At 41.0% G+C, this 16,169-nt stretch overlaps 1 protein-coding gene across 3 annotated transcripts in view; it reads left to right on the top strand.

The window, feature by feature from the left end:
- Positions 1-16,169, top strand: part of fstl5 (follistatin-like 5) — a 576,645-nt gene that overhangs the window by 402,967 nt on the left and 157,509 nt on the right. The window lies entirely within an intron of this gene.

The raw sequence follows: 16,169 nt of genomic DNA, 5'->3' as shown, positions 1-16,169 counted from the left end.
TGGGGGCTAAGGGGACTGGACCTTGAGTTATTGATTTGTTCCTTTCTTTGTTACTCCTTGAGATGCCTGATTAGGAAGCCCTATATCCTCCTGGAAACATGAACAGATAGCTTAGTGAAAATTGCCTTTCTCAGTATAGAATCTTGAAATATTTATTTTTTGTCATTTATGAGTGTTATCTTTATAAAGTGTTATCTTTGACTCAGACCTAGACAACACTGGACTGATAAATAGCTATAATGTATGTCCAAAAAGAGAGTAAACATCATACCCTTGCTAGTCAATGGCACTACAAACAACCTGGAGGTCACGATTGATCAGAAACTCAACAGGAACAAGTATCCTGCAATAAAAGGTTCACCCACTTGAACATCGAGCAGAACATAGAACAGTACAGCACAGGAACATGTCCTTCCAGACCACCATGTGTGCACCAATGATTATGCCAAACTAAACTAATGCCATCTGCCTACACATGCTCTGTCTCCCTCTTTTCCCTGCTTGTTCATGTGTCTGTCTAAATGCCTCTTAAGCATTGTTATTGTTTCTACTTCCACCACCACCCCTAGCATTTCAGGCACCTATCACTCCCTGTGTAAAAAAATTGCCTCACAAATCTCCTTTAAGCTTTTCCACTCATGCCTTAAACCTATGCCCTCTAGTATTTGACATTTCCACTCTGGGAGAAAGACTGACCATCTACCCCGTCTCATAATTTTATATATTGCCATAAGGTTGTCCCTCGGCCTCTGATGCTCCAGTGAAAACAATACAAGTTTGTCCAACCTCTCCTTATAGCTAATGTTCCCTAATCCAGGCAGCATCCTGTGAACCTCTTCTGTACCCTCCAAAGTCTCCACATCCTTCTATAATGTGGTGACCAGAACTGCACACAGTTCTCCGAATGTGGCCTAACCAACATTTTAAGCAGCTGCAATGTCTTTCCAATGTTCCTATTCAATGCCCCAGCTGATGAAGGCAAGCATGCTGTATGCCTTCATTACCACTTATGTACTTGTGTTGCCACTTTCAGGGAGCTATTGGCTTGTACTTCAGGATCCCTCTGTACATCAATGCTCCTCAGGGCCTTGCCATGTGCTGTTTACGTTCCTTTTGCACTTGACTCCCAAAATGCATCACCTCACACATCCGGTTGAACTCCATCTGCCATTTCTCCACCCAAATTTCCAGCTGACCTATATCCTGCTGTATCCTTTGAAAACCTTCCTCACTGTCTACAACTCCATCAATGTTCATGTCATCTGCAAACCTACTGATCAGATTACCTTAATTTACATTCAAATCATTACTAAAAATTACAAACAACAGAGGTCCCAGCACTGATCCTTACAGAAGACCACTGGTCAGAGACCTCCAGTCAGAAATACACCCCTCTACCACTACCCTCTGTCTTCCACGACCAAGCCAATTTTTGGATCCACTTTACCAACTCACCGTGGGTCCCATGCGACTTAATCTTCTGGATCAGTCTACCATGAGGGACTTGGTCAAATGCTTTACTAAAGTCTGTGTAGACAACATCCACTGCCCTACCCTCATCAATCATCTTTGTCACTTCCTCAAAAAACTCAATCAAATTTGTGAGACAGGACCTCCACTGCATAAAGTCATACTGACTACCCCTAATAAGTCTATGCTTTTCCAAAAGTGAATAAATCCTGTCCCTAAGAATCTTCTCCAATAATTACCCTACCATAGATGCAAGCTCACTGGCCTACAATTTCCCAGTTTGTCCCTGTAGCCCTTAAACAAAGTCTAGTCACTGACATCTCAAAGCCTTTCCACAGTCTATAAGGCACCAAGTTAAGAGGTAATGAAATACTCTTCAGTTCCCTGGATGTGTGCAGCTCCAGCAAGAAGACTCAAGAAGTTTGACATCATCCAGAACAAAGCAGCACCCTTGATTCATGCCCCATCCACCACCATGAACATTCAGGCCATGCACCACTAGCACACTGCGGCTACATTGTGTATCGTCTACAAAAATACACTGCGGTTACTTGTCTCTACTACTCCAGCAGCCCCTCCCAACGTGGAGAGGGACAAATGAAGCAGGCATGTGGGAATACCACCACCTGCAGGTTCCCTTCCAAACTGCATGCCATGCTGACCTGGTAATGTTCACAAGATCACAAGACAAGGGAGCAGAATCGAGTCTGCTCCATGAGCTAAACTAATACTATTCCTATCTAGCCCCAATTTCCGGCATTATCCCCAGATCCCTTGATACCTTGACTAATTAGATACCTATCAATCTCCTCCTTAAACGCCCCCAATGATTGGACCTGCACAGCTGTATGTGGCAAAGAATTCCATAATTTCACCACCCTCTGGCTAAAAAAATTTCTCCTCATTTCTGTTTTAAACCGGTACCCTCTAATTTTAAAATTGTGCCCTCTAGTCCTGGACTCACCCACCAGGGGAAACAGCTTAGCTTCATCTACTCTGTCCAGTCCTTTCAACATTCTAAATGTTTCTATGAGGTCCCCTCTTATTCTTCTGTACTCCAATGAATACAGTCCAAGAGCCGACAAACACTCATCATAAGTAAGCCCTTTCATTCCAGGAATCATCCTCGTAAATCTTTTCTGAACCCTCTCCAACATCATTACATCCTTCCTAAGATAAGGGGCCCAAAACTGCACATAGTACTCCAAATGAGGCCTCACCAGTGCCCCATAGAGCCTTATCAACACTTTCTTACTTTTATACTTTATACCTCTTGAGATGAATGCTAACATGCTTTACCGCCAATCCGACCTGGTGGTTAACCTTTAGGATATCCTGCACGAGTACCCCCAAGTCCCTTTGTACTTCTGTATTTCGAATTTTCTCCCCATCTAGATAATAATCTGCCCGTTTATTTATTTTTCCAAAGTGTACAATGGCACATTTCTCAACATTGAATCTCATCTGCCATTTCTTTGCCCATTCTCCTAAACTATCTAAGTTTCTCTGCAACCTTCCTATTTCTTCAATACTCCCTACTCCTCCACTTATGTTGCTGGATCTAAGTCCCCAATAGTACTTTAGGAATGTCTTTATCAGAAGGAGAACAGTTCAAGAAAATATTTCACCACCATGTTCTCAAAGTTTCTGTTCTTTATTTCAGATTTCCAGATTCTGTTCTACTTCCCCGGTTATAAATTGATGAGGACGATCTATGGACCAAAGACATCAGCAACATCATCAATAATGAGTCTTAATGGCACTATACTTCTCACTGATGATAGGAATGAAGAGAGAATAAAATGGGAGTAGTGTAGGAGTTGGTGTTAATGGGTGCTTGGTGGTTGGTGTGGACCCAGTGAGCAGAAGGGCCAGTTTCTGTGCTGCATGACTATGACTCTGTGGCCAATTAGATATGGGCAATAAATGATGGTCATGTCGGCAACCTCCATATCTGGAAAAATGTGTTTAAAAAAAAGTAGCATTACATTTCCATCTATATTAGAGAGTGATGAATTCAAGCTTCACTCCAAGACACGCACCAACATTAGACTGGCTCGTTCATGTATGAAAGTGTGCTATACCAACAGGAATGCCATTCTTTGTTTGGAATATTAAACTGAGGCTTTTTTCTGACCTTAGTGATAAACATTAAAGTTCCCATGTTGTTGGTTGCACACAAATGTAATGGAGCTCTCTTTGTATTCTGACTAACGTTTGTCCCTCCGTCAGAATATCTTGTCATTTACAACATGGCTTTAATTGGATGCAATTTTCTTCCTCTGCCTACTTATATAATTACTGTAACTGCACTGCAAAATGAATTAACAAGCTGTAAAAGTGACGCCAATGACTTGAAAAACTTAACAATATCCAAGCTCTTTTTACATCAGCTGGATGTCCTGAATGTCAGACAAAAGTTAAGTTAGCCCATCGCAAATTAGTATATATAAAATATAGTGTGTGATTTCCACTACACGAAATGAATAGTGTTACTTTATGTGCCTGAAAAAAAAAATTAACTACAACTTTTGGATAGGAAATCACTGATGTGATAGAACTTACATGTTGTGAAATAATCTTAGCAATTTATTCTAAAAATAATCAGGGTACAAGAGAAAAGTACGTTTGTGCTACCTCTTGGATGCAGTAGGTAATATATAAATGTGCCTTATATAAGATAAGATATCTTTATTAGTCACATGTACATTGAAACACACAGTGAAATGCATCTTTTGCATAGTGTTCTGGGGGCAGCCCACAAGTGTCACCACGCTTCCGGCGCCAACATGGCATGCCCACAAATTCCTAACCCATACGTCTTTGGAATGTGGGAGGAAACTGGAGTACCCGGAGGAAACCCACGCAGACACAGGAGGAATGTACAAACTCCTTACAGACAGTGGCCAGTATTGACCCGGGTAACTGGGGCTGTAAAAGCATTACGCTAACCGGTGCACCACCGTTCCTGTCCGATATGTATGTTCGTGTGTGTGTGTGTGTATATACCCACACTGGTTATATTACTCCAGTTCCTGGAGTCTGCATTGACAGCAGAAAGAATTCAGCCAGTTTCAGGAGTCTGTGCAAATCCCTGGTCTTGTGCACTGCACTTCTGCTTCCAGGTGTTTTTCCACTTGACAGCAGGTCAATTGCTTTCATCACTTCAATCAATGTTGGAAGGTCAACAAGATCAATTGCCTCCTCACAAGTAATTGAATGTTCATTGAAGGTGTTGCTGAAGTATTCTGAAAATTTGTGCAACAATGCTTTCTTCATCAATGAGAAGTATGGTGCCATTAAGACTCATTATTGATGACATTCCTGATATCTGTGGTCCTTAGATTGTCCTCACAATTCATAGATACATAAAGCAAAATACAAAAGAATATGGAAATCTGAAATAAATGAAAAACAGGAAATGCAAGAACTACTCAGCAAATCACACAACGTCATTGGAGAGAGAAACAGTCAACAGTTCATAGGCCCGAATTTCATCTGACTACTTGATCATCCTTGAGCTTTGTGACTATCTGGCCTAGACTCTGTTTAATATTGCACAATATTATCTTTCAGCAGATTGATTTCAAGGAAGGTGGATTTGTCATATGAGGAGCAGACTAGACCTAAACTCTCTTGAGTACCGAAGAATGAGAGGTGATCTAATTGAAATTCTTAAGGGGCTTGACAGGACTGATGGGCAATGAGGGGTGTCTCAAACTAGGTGCCGTAGTCTCAAAGTAATGGGTGAAGCATTCAGGACAGAAATGAAGAAATATTTCTGCACCCAAAATTCTTGGAATTCTCCACCCAAGAGGACTGTGGAGGCTCAGTCACTGAGTATACTCAAGACAGAGAATGGGAGATTTTTAGATATAAAGGAAATTGAGGGATCTGAGATTAATGCAGGAACGTGGTGCTAAGATAAAATATTATCCACGATCTTATTGAATGGCAGAGCAGGCACGAAGGGATGAATAGATAACAGCTGTTTTTATTTTTTTGTTTTATGTTCTTATATTGTATCCTGTAAGTTTAAAAAAATCACTTGTCAAGGAAATTCCTCTGTGTATCTGAAGCATGGATGCAGAATAGAGCCTGTACATGCTCAGCAGCCTTTATTGAAAAGGGATTTGAGTGGAAGAGTAAAGTCATCTTACTCCAATCGTATTGAATCCTGGTGAGACCTCATAGAGAATATTGTGCACAGATCTTGTCTCCTTATCTGAGGAAGATTGGGGGAGTACAACGAAGATACCCCAGATTGATTCCTGTTCCCATTTCTTACCATCTTAAGTAGCATCTAATTGTCTATAACACAATATCTGATTTTGGTCTGCACTTCCGTGATCAACCTGTGATGCAGTCCTCTCGTGCAAACACAGACCTCATAACAGTCAAGCAACTTGCTTTGATATTATTTAGCTCTGCACTGATCAGGTCCCCAGCCTGTGGACTCCAGTACTGGGAACCCACCTTAGAAAGGTCCTCTTTATGTAAAATGCTCACTTGTTGTGTCACCAACAACGCCTTTACTGGCCCATAACTTCTGGAGTGATCTTTGCCATTGACCTCCAAATTGACCTTCCCACCAATGTTCAGATCCTCATGAATTGATCTTGAGCCTTATTCTTGCCCAACCCTACCACAATACTTGCAAGATGACCCCACTCCTCTAATGCAAATCACAATACCGACTCAATAGATAATCCAATCTGACCACTTGATCCATTCTGACACTGCAGCCCTTTCCTAATTCCGAGGTCCTTCTCACTCTCATGTGACCCTTACCCCAAACTTCTGTTTTTGCAGCGACAGAGTGTGTGAAGGAAAAGCCTTTGAACTCACAAAGTATGCAAGGCCTCTTCTGCTGATGTTGAAGTACCTGCTTTATTGGCCCTCATGTTCTACAGAATTGTGCCTCAAGAGACTTTAAACAAAATATTTGTCCCCTTGTCATGCATCACCGATTGAACCAAGGCTATATACTACTTCTGTTGTCTACATTTGCATTAAGAAGCCCTCTTGATATTATAGAATATATTCTCAGATGTTGAAAAGCTCTCTTCCAGACAGACCTCATAGGCTCAGTGTTTTATACTCAATATTCTCCCAATGTCAGTTTTGTTCCCATCAAATCATTCTTGATGCTTATTTACGTGGTGAAATCAACATTATTGGTTGTAACTAGGTATGCTGCATACCTGAAGGATGCCTTGTTTTCCTTAATACTATTAGAATTCATATCAATTTCTGTTAGCTGGTTATATGTTTTTTTTTGGCAATTTTCCTTCTGCAGTTTGAAGACATTCAGGTTTTGGGGTACTTTTTTAATTTTCTGTCTTCAAATCCAATGCAAGGGACTCTGATCTTCTGTTTACAAATGGGTCTTCTCTGAATGACAAATCTAAGTCTGATCTGCAGCAGAGAATGGATCATTTCTCTTCAGCTTATGATAATTCTGGTTTCAAACTCAACTTCAAGACAACAGAAATAATGTGCCATTATGCACCAGGAAAGCCATTCTTGGAGCTTACCATCTCAATGGCCAAACTGTCCAGACAGTGAATAGGTTTCAATACCTCTGCAGAACACTGACAGATACTCGTAAAAATCAAAAGCAAAACTGCCAAAGTTGGCAGGCTACATGCAATTGTATGGAAGTATAGAGGCATCAGTCTATGAGCAACACTGAAGGCCTGCAAAATCATTGTGTTGTCAATTGAATCCTGGATGGTCTACTGCTGTCATGTTTTCAAAGCTAAATGACTTTCACATGGGCTGCCTGAGGAAACTGATGGGGATAAAATGGCAAGATGAAGGCTTAGACAATAGGGATCTTGCACAGACAGGCATACCAAACTTCTACACCCTGCTAATGAGATCATAGATAAGAGAGGCTTGCCACATCTCCAGGATGTCAGATAGTCACTGCCAAAGATTCTGTACAGTGAACTAAAGGAAGGAAAGTGTTTTCAGGGAAGCAACAAGAAACATTTCAAGAACCCCCTCAAGTGATCCTTTGGAGCATTTTATGGGAGGATCTCATTCATGAATATTCTATCAAGTGAACCTCATCCAAACAGAAGCTGCTGTGTTTGCGTGGAGGAGAATTGCAGAGATGGAGCAGAAGTACACCATAATTTTCACAACAGCTACACCTCTGCTGTTAATCAGGCAACCCAAGCAGCATTGTTTGCCTAGTGAGCTGCAGACAGTTCTAAAGACAAATTAGCCAGATCAGGGGATTGCAGCAAATAGATCTGTAGTCTCATAGCCCTCTTCAGTTTTGAAAGATAAACTACACTTCACTGGAACATTCAGATGACGATATAAAATGTGCTCTTAGGGAATCCAAAAGCTACCAGTGCACAGCAGTGTAAACCACTTATGTAATGAATATCCAACTCTGTACATGAGGATATTCTGGCAAAAATCAAAATATGAACCAAAACTCAGGGTCAATATGATCCCAACTGATTCAAAGTAGTAAAATTACATTCATGTTAGTCCATGTAGGATGGGTCATCTGCTAAAATTTCCAGGAATATATTTAAATACAGTTGGCAATCCAAGATTACAAGCACATGCAAAAACCCACTACTAAACTCTGAGTTCAATATCCGATCAGCAACAGCTTATGTCTTCTTATAGTTTGAATATAAATGATAACCTGTTACTGAGGCATTGTTAGACCTTACAGTAACGCTGATACAATGGGATAGAAACTGATCTTTGCTGGGAGCTCTCAAATCCTGAAGCTCACTGAAATTGGATCTCATGCTGCCCAACATCGTTGCCAAGAAATTCAGTTGCACTGCTCTGTTCTTTTTCATCATTGAATGATTGAAAATTGATTTTTCTTGGAATGAAACATAAGATCCATTTCCAGATCACCACAATTGGTCTGGAAATTCGATGAGGCACCTCTAGGTGTGAGTTATCCTTGACACTTTCTGCCTCAGGGAGGAATGGATGACACCATTCCCTGTGCAATGCTGCTTTATCAGGGGAACTTGAACCATCTTGTCCCAGGACTAACCATCATCAGGCACATTCTGGACAAAGTTGTCTTCCCAGCGCAGCAGCAGACTGGGACAGCTGCTGGGTACATTATTTACTTACCTTGCATCCTTTTGGCTCCATACTTCATTAACAACACATCCTGATCTCCATGCTTCCTTACCTCCCTGAAATCCCAGACCCCAACCTCCTGAAATATTGGAGTAACACACATAAAATGCTGGAGGAATCAGCAGGTGAAGTAGCATCTATGGAGGGACATGAACAGTCGACATCTCGGGGCGAGACCCTTCATCATGACTCGGCCCGAAATGTCGACTGGAAAACCATAGATGCTGCCTGATCTGCTGAGTTCCTTCAGCATTTTGTGTGTGTTTCTCTAAGTTTCCAGCATCTGCAGTCTCCCTTGTGTCTCCTGAAATACTACCCTGAGTTCCAGGCCCCAGTGTTGCAATCTACCACCTGCCCTCTCCTCTCATTTCTGTCTACTCCATTGACTATTTATTGGTGCCAGATCTCTCCCTATTCCACATACCCACTGACCATCCATCAGTCCCCACCATCCCCAACTCTACCCACCCTGCTTGCCATCCCTCAGTGCCAAGCCCACTCCAATTTCCACTCATCTCCCCCACCCATCCATCAGTACTTGGCTCCCTCTGATTTCCATCCAGCCCCCCCCCCCCCAACATCCATCAGTGCGAAGCTACTTCGCAGCAACCCTCCCACCCACCATCACCATCTGTTTTAGCAGTGGCCACGTGGACCCGTGACCAACAGCCTTAATGATCCCCTCAACCCAGCCTCTGAGTGATGACCTGGGTGGCACATGTTCAAACTAAAAAGAGCACAGGTCTTGAGGACCTTTTAGTGCAGTAGAATTTCTTGGTTATGGCCAGTGAGCTGCAAACACCAATTGAAATTGTTTTGGAAATGCCTTGCATTGTGAGGCAGGGAGAAGAATGGGAGGGAGCAGTTATAGGCTGGGAGTGTCCTTAAAGGAGTGTTGTTATATAGGGGGGAGGCATTGCTACTCCATGCAGCTCTATAAAAATAGACCTACCACTTTGGTGGCACTAAGACTGATTAAGCTGCATTAGAATTGAATAATTTGTGTGTCTTCTCCCCTCCAATTAAATTTATAGAATGATCTCTCATAGAGTAAATCCTCTTTTACAAATTCTCGAAGTCTGTTGCTTGATTTAGGCTGCCTCCAGACTGGATTTATTTCAGTTACATTGGGCCACCTGGATTTAAAATCATATAGGACACAGATGGGCCCTTCAGCCCACATCGTTCATGCTGACTGTTGCACCCCATCGATGCTAATCCCATTTACCCATGTTAGATCCATAGCCTTGGTGATTCAAGTACTTGACTAGATGCTTCTTAAGTGTTGTGAGAGCAGCTGCCTCCACCACCTCCTCAGCACAATCCAGATTCCAAACACCCTCCACAAAACTGACCCTTTTGCCCCAGTTTTACAGCCCAAAAGAGATACAATGAGGGACAATTTCTTCCTAATGTGCATGCAAAAAAAATCATTTGGTGAGTGGTATTCTGGCAATCACATGCTGCGGGGCTGCTAAAAAATGCCTATTGGTGTAAAGCTTTTATTAATATTGATTTGACTGCAGAAATGACCTGAAATCAGTGAAATCTCAGACCACCATTTAAATCAGTTTGCAGTTAACAACCCTGTTGAATATTTAGGTCATCAGTCCGTCCATATTGTGCTTTAGTTTAAATTGAAGATGCTGACTGTAGGTTTGGCTCATTATTAGTTTACATCAATAATTTCCTACTTATTTTGCAATTTGCAAAAAATTACATTTAAACTGTGAGAATGACTACCTTGGAGGTGATGGACCTTGAAATTATTTTGATTGACACAACATTTTTGTGTGCTACATGAAGGACTTTTATCAATAACCAGTTGCTAAGTATGTTTGGATGCCTGCAGGCAAGCTTGGAAAGGTTGTAAAGTTGCTCCTAGATCCCAATTGTTCATGGCTTGGACAGAGCACAGAATTTCTACATCATTCAACAAACAATTGGATTTTATTTCTGCAAAATTCAGTTGTATTTGCATGATGCTTGAATGGAATAGGTCAAAGTGTGCATGGCTGGTTCTATTGCACTTGACATTATTGGGCCTTATGCAGAACAGAATTTAGCAGTGGGCTCCAAGCACAATCCTGCATTGGTCTACAGCCCATTAGCTGTTTAATACACCATTCCGGAAGCATTTTCTGGGCCATGATACTTTGAAAAATCATGAGAAAGCCTGGACATGCTGAGAGAACAGAATAGACCAGCATCATGCAGAAAAATTGAAAGTACATTTCATTAGCAACATTTTGCCCAATAGTTCAAAGACCAATTTCATAAAGGGATTGTAAGTTTTGAAGTTACTCAGTCAGTTGGAAATCTATGATCAACAAGTTCATCCAGAACGTAACCAGTTAATTTATGTGGCCATATCATGTGTTCCGTTTCCTTGATAATCTGATATCATTTGTTGGTTACCACAAGTTTCTCTGGGTTAAATGAAAGACGTTCAATCCCTCTAGACAGCAATATATAGTTTTGACATTAAAAGCTCTTTAAATAATTTTAGTGGCTCTTAATACTGAGGAGAAGGCAATTCATCAAAATCATTCATCTGCATCACAACATAAAATCCCTTCTCTGCAATCAAAGTCAGATCGAAGTGAAAGATAACGATAGGCAGTATTACACCTATAATTGGAGCTGACGCCTGTATTTTATTTCATCCCACCTAAGACTTGAGGACTGAGCAGTGCAAGAAATGAAAAATACAATTGGGTTTCTATTTCATCCATGAATCAATGACTGGCATTACATCAATGAGCAAAGTTGCTTCACCCCATTGTAATTATTCTAATGAATGACGAGGAAACACAGCTAGGGGAAATAGAGTGGAAAAGGGCCAAAATTCTTGTGTATGCATTGGACCACATTTGCCAATGCCTAGAAACTAAATTGCAAAGCACCTATTTTTTAGCTGCGAATAAAATAAAGTTTGATTTTTACCTGAAGTCAATTTTGCTAGTGTACGTTTCTAGCTGAAATTTCACCAGTCACAAAACCGGATTGTTCACTTTCATGTGCGGTCCATGTTAGTGTGGCTGGCCTTCTCCCCGCTCGTCAGGCATGTACCTAACGATTTCAATACTTGTGCAATACTGACTTCCACCCATCCCAACATATACAGTGGGACAGTCTCTGTAGAAGTAAGGCACATTGTGCTGGTTTGTTGCTTTTCCTCCAATTTAAAGGGACACAATGCTGATGACAGAAAACTTGACTGGCAACTTCAGAACTCACTGCAGGCTGTTCAGATTCCTTCCAAGGTCCACAGTGTGTGCTTAACCTAAATGTTTTCTCCACTATTTATCTGCTAGGATATTCATTCCATAAGTCTCTCAGTAGTGATATTAGCATTCCCGCACTACTATAATGACATGGGGCCCTGTTCCTTGGGGCTGGAGACAAAGACTTTCCCAACCATGAAGAGCCTTCTCCCAGAGAATCTTCAGAGACTTTGCACTGTACCCGGACCTTTCTGCCGAACAATGTATTGGCACGCTCAGGATTTCCCTACTGATTATAACAGGGGAAGGAATAAATAAAGTTCTGCTTCATTTACTGAAATGGGTGACTACAACATCTCGGTATGCGTGTTATCTCACGTAAAGAACTCAGATACTGCATAAAAAATGCATTTTCCTCGGGATATCCACTCTGTTTGAGTAAATGATAGTGCACAAGCTACCTTAACATATCTTCTGAGGCCATGAAGTTTCTTTCCATGTTGTTCCATTGTGTGGGTTTCTCAGTCCTGGAGGAGACTGCTGTATCACCTCCTATTAGGTTCTTCTCATGGTGGGCCTGGCACCCGGCATACAAGACCATCCTCCTAGCATTGAACATGTTGACCAGAATTTGAATGAATATGGGGTTGTCTCTGTCCTGTGGCCGCCTTTTCTCCATGGCAACCAAGCATATGTTGCTGTTGTGTGTGGCTGCTATGGAGAGTGGGCCCTTAAGGACTGATGACCTTCTTTGGACGCTGCACAGCAAAGTGTCGGGAGTTGTGCTAAATTTGGTGTTGTCCCTTTGGGAATTGTGCAAGTCCCATTAGAGATATTTCTGGGTGTAAACCATTCTCATGGTGCTTCATATTGGACCAGCCAATCTCGCTGTTTTTTGCTGCAGGCACAACATAGAATATCAAGAATATGTGAAATTCAATTACTGGGCCACACTGGCCATGTGAAAAAGCCAATCCATTTACAAAACAACAACAATGTTCATTTATATAGCAACTTTAATACTGCATAAGTACCTCAAAATGTTTTATCTAACAAACAAAAATTAATGGCAAGCCACATTAGGTGATATTGAGGAAGATGACCAGAAGCTGGTTAACAAATTATGTTTCAACAGTGCATTAATAAATGAAAGGAAGTTAGAAAGTCAGAAAGATTTGGGAAATGAATTCCAGAGCTTAGGGCCTTTGCAGCTTAAGGCATGATCAACCATGATTAAATTGAGGGATGAGCAAGAGGCCAGGTTTTAGTTTCCTTTTACTTTAAAGAACTACTTATGATTATTTAACCACTGCCTTCCTTTTCATTTGTTTTAGCGTTACAATTAATACCACCTTTTACTCGTCAGTCCATAGTCCCCTTCGATTTACTCATTTGAAGTCCTTGTGGACCCTTTATTCATCTTTTCCACAGGGGCACGGAGCATGAATCAGTCTGGTGAAACCTGTGGCAATAGTACTGCTCTTTCTTCTCCCAAATTATCTGAAGGGACTAAGAACAAGTTAAACCTTTCAGAGAACATCCAAGATCCAGAACATCTACCACAGTTGAATCCATAGGTAGGCTACCTTTGCAGGTGTGTACACTGATATGGCTTACCACACTGCGTGAAATAAATTTCCCTCTTCCAGCAAGTTGGGAAATGAATTCCAGAGCTCAGGAGATATAAGCACTCCCAGTCTGAGTGTCCTTTGCTGGCCTCTCCAATGATACTGACCTTGTCCGATGATTGTCTTCCAGTCATATTACAGAGGCTCCTGGAAAGACCAACAACTGGTGTGTCCGGTTCTTGGAATGATTTTACCACTTCTAACTCAATCCCAGTAGAGTAATTTTACAAGGGAATGGGAAGATCTACAAATTTTCAGCCCCACAGCGTGAACAACCATGGTGGAGTGATTAAATTGAAGGATGAGCAAGAGGCCATTTGACACTACTTGACACTGTTTTCCCTTTTCCCTTTCATTAGTTTCAGAGTTAAAATTAATACCACCTTTTACTCTTCAGTCCAACAGATATGCCTTGAATAGAAATATATTTCAATTCATGAGATTTATTTAATATATCTAGCCCTCACTTTTAATACATTAAATTATCAGAATTATCAAAAGCTGCATACCCCATACACTGAGGTGATTTGTTTATGTAGAGGAATGTACTCAATTAACAAGTGATTTTCTAAAACTAATGTAGCCAAATGGTTTGATTCCGAATGTGAGCAGGATCATTTCATGAATTATTACTGAGCAATCTTGGGATTCAAGTCCATAGCTACCTGAAAGTTGCAACACAAATTGATAGGGTTGTAAAGAATGCATATGGCATGCTTGCCTTCATCAATCAGGGCGCTGAATATAAGAGTCAGGAAGTAATGTTGCATCGGTGTAAAACTTTGGTTAGTCCACATTTGGAGTACTGTGTGCAGTTCTGGTTGCCCCGTTACAGGAAGGATGTGGAGGCTTTGGAAAGGATACAGAAGATGTTCACCAGGATGATGCCTCAATCAGAGAGTATTCACTATAAGGAAAGTTTGGACGGACTTGGATTGTTTTATCTGGGACGTCAGAGGCTGAGGAGAGATGTGATAGAAGTTTATAAAATTATGAGAGACATAGGTAGGGTAGATAGTCGAAGTCTCTTTCCCAGGGTAGAAATGTCAAATACTAGAGGGCATAGCTTTAAAGTGAGAGGGGGATACTTTAAGGGAGATGTGCAGGGCAAATTTTATTTTACATAGAGAGCGGTAGGTGCCTGGAGCACACTGCCAGGGGTGGTGTTGGAGCAGGTGAAATAGTGGTGTTTAAGAGGTATTTAGACAGACACGTAAACAGGAAGGGAATGGAGGGATGTTGATCATGTGCAGGCAGATGGGATTCGTTTCATTTGGCATCATGGTTGGCACAGACATGGTGGGCCAAAGGGCCTGTTCCCTTGCTGTACCATTCTATCTTCCAACCAGCCAAAGAAGGAACACTTGACCCATGTTTTACAGGTGGAAGAATTAACTCAGAGGAATGATACATGACTGAAGGAAACTTGGAGGCACTTGGATCTGGCAGGACTCAAACATGAGAGGCATTTAGCTTTGACATATAAAGGAGTAGAAGAGGCACCAGAACTTGAATAAATGAAGGAAGGAAAAGGGAATGACTGAAAATATGTAGGTGGATTGGCAATGGAGAATGAAATTTATGGTGGTAGATATCAAATGTAACAAGGGGGAGCGATACAAACAGATTACAGTTACTGACGTATTGAAATTTCTTTTCCAGTCCATCCACCTGCAAATTTCACTCAATGGTTCACTCAAATTTTACCTATCTTGAACTCTGCTGTATATCGATTCATACCTTCATTATCTTTTTTTATTACCCATTGAGTCAGATTTCATTGCAAAGATGTTGACTTATGTCATGATCCCATCCAGAATACTTGCACAACAGCACAAATCAGCATGGACTGATATTAATTAATTGATTGATTCCAGCTTGTAAGCATGAGCTTGTGTGTGTGAATCTGTTGAGATTTAGTTCCTATGGCATGTCTTCAGAAAAGTTAGCACTGAGTTCTGTTCCTTTACTGAGGTGAATTCAGGTAATGCACTGTGTTGTAAGAATGAGTCTGATCACCATGTGGCCCACTGTTATCAATGAACTCAAAAAAGATGATATAAAACTTTACCACACAATTTGACCAAAGTAATCTTACTGCTTTCTTCTTCCCCATATGAGCAAATAATTAAAACCCTCACTCCACAAGCAGTAGCTGGTTCATAAAATAAATGTATTACTGGCTTCATGGGTTCTGTCTCTTTGTAGCAACAAACAATGACAGGGATGTATTGAAATTAATTATTTAAATGGTAGATTGGCTACAGAATCCTTTTGTTCCATTTGTCTCCTTATGCCACACAAAAATTCCTTGAAACACCTTTTGTCAATTGTATATCCATGTTTAGATTGGCTCAATTATTTTCAGTGCACTTCCATCTAAATTGCAAGTTTATGGACAATATATGAGAAGAACTTTTACTGTTGGGAAGCCCAAAACTAATGGGGAGGGAAATTACTCTATGAAGCATCACTTTTTTAGGCATTATTCACCCTCCTAACATTCAGAAATATGGTCCAAGATGTTCCCATACACTTTTGATAGGAAGTCTATTGTATGATAATCATACCCACTGCAGGTCCTCACTCATGACCAGGGCTTCCTCTGATCCTGACCACATTCTGTATCTCCAATCTTCCGACATGTTTATAATTTCAAGGAATTAAATAAGTCTTTCAATTACCAAGTAATCAGCTATAAAATCATACT

This window comes from Pristis pectinata, chromosome 2, assembly GCF_009764475.1.
Source record: "Pristis pectinata isolate sPriPec2 chromosome 2, sPriPec2.1.pri, whole genome shotgun sequence".
Classification (NCBI taxonomy): Eukaryota; Metazoa; Chordata; class Chondrichthyes; order Rhinopristiformes; family Pristidae; genus Pristis; species Pristis pectinata.
This window is presented reverse-complemented; position numbering and strand designations above follow the sequence as displayed.